Below are 1,703 nucleotides of genomic sequence, written 5' to 3'. Positions count from 1 at the left end.
GTGGAAGAAAGCTCACTTTGTCAGCATTGAATCAGTAAAAAAAAAAATTACAAAGGACTAGAATGACAGATTGAACATTAAAATAAAACAACAATGAACAACGGCTGGGAAATACTTGCATCATTGATGATGCAGGAATAATAGCTATACTATAAAAAAATACTTAGTCACAGTTAGAAGAGGTTTGAGTCCCCAACAGATGAATGAATATGAACAGATGATTCACAGAAAGGGGAATATAGATAGTAAACGAATGAAAAACATTCATTTTTAAAGTCATATAAGAAATGCTCAAGTATTCTATTTTAAAGAACCAATATTTAAATCCATAAATTATAAGGAAAAATGAGATGGTACCCAATGGTTACAAATAGATATCAAGGTCCTTACACTTGTTCCTGGGAGGTGGCAGAATGAGTGGGGGCAGTTCTTTGGGAAAGTCCTTTGGCACTGAGGAACAAGACCACTCGGCCCTTTCTTAGCCTTTCACTTGGATATTTGGCTGCCAGGAACTTGTCCCAAGTGCAGAGTTAAAGCATCTATTAGCAAACAATTGTAAAGAACCCAAATATACCGTATTAGGAGACTGAGTGAATGGACGAGGATACCTGCACACTTTAAAAATGAATCAAAAGAAAAACGTGAGAGTAACGAAGAATAGAGAATGTGTAGTTGCAACAATGTAAACGCCTACTTGGATGGGATGTTTTGTAAGTGAAAGTTGCATTCTGTAGTAGTATTATGGATACTTTATTCTTTTTACATTGTCTTTCTCTCTGGTTGTCATGTTTTCTTTTCAGTGGTGGTAAAGTAAAATAAAATATCTGGACTTTGAGCAAGTTTGTCAAGTGGGGTAATATTTCCCAGCGCAGAGGAGAGGTCAGTGGGAAGTGGCCTGAGCCCGCGCCTGGCACCCAAGACCTCTTTTATGCGGTGGGCGCCTCCTCCTTCCTGAAAGGCAAAAGCCACCAGCACCCTTTCGGAGACTTCTCTTCCCTCCACCCAGGGCTCAGGAGTCCGGACATTCCTGGATCCGGCGGCGCTGGTGCTCCCTTCTGGAGGGAACTTTCCAGAGCAGGTGGGGATAGGGATGTCCGACCGGCACCTGCTCTCGCTGGGTAAGGGGCAAGCTTGGGGAACAACCACCCGTGGGCACCTCCGGTTTCGGGGCCGGTATGCAGCCACTTTGGAGCTTCTGTCCCGACCCGGGTCCTCGGCTCTCCTGCCCGAATTCGGCAGCCGTCTCGTGCCCCCTCGCTGAGGCCCCGAACGGCCGGAAAACTCGGATTTACAGGGCCCCTCCTGCGGAAGCCCGGAGACGGCGGGCGCGCCAAGGACCCGGGTGCGCCCAGGGCCCGAGTCTGACTTAGCAGACGGGGGCACTTGAGTGCCCTTTCAGGTCTCAAAGGACGCGCCAGGACGCAGACGGGGGCCGAGCGGGCGGACGCAGCCCTCTCCAGCGGCGACACGCGCTCATCTGGGATCGGGCCGCCGCTCCGTCCGTTCCCTTGCTAATGCCATCTTGCCGGAGGCGGTCACGTGCGGACGACAGCGGTGAGCTTCGCCCCGGCCCAGACGCCAGGACTGACTCGGGGACGTCAGTGGGTTTTCGGGGCTCCGTCCACAATCGAGGTGAGGCGCGGGGGACCCTTCCCTCGGGGGTTGGAGCAGGGACAGGGTGGGCGCTGGATCCCTAAGGGCGC

The 1,703-nt window shown here is 51.1% G+C and overlaps 1 protein-coding gene across 1 annotated transcript in view; it reads left to right on the top strand.

The window, feature by feature from the left end:
- Positions 1-1,015: 1,015 nt before the first annotated feature.
- The window catches only part of SFMBT1 (Scm-like with four mbt domains 1), a 116,100-nt gene continuing 115,412 nt past the window's right edge, over positions 1,016-1,703 (top strand). Inside the window, exon 1 of the mRNA XM_005870292.2 lies at positions 1,016-1,632. The gene's annotated coding sequence lies outside the window, so the exon portion shown is untranslated. The remainder of the gene's footprint in view (positions 1,633-1,703) is intronic.

Source organism: Myotis brandtii, unplaced genomic scaffold, assembly GCF_000412655.1.
Source record: "Myotis brandtii unplaced genomic scaffold, ASM41265v1 scaffold316, whole genome shotgun sequence".
In the NCBI taxonomy this organism is placed as follows: Eukaryota; Metazoa; Chordata; class Mammalia; order Chiroptera; family Vespertilionidae; genus Myotis; species Myotis brandtii.
Note: the sequence above shows the minus strand (reverse complement) of the source record. Positions and strands in the feature narration are given on the sequence as shown.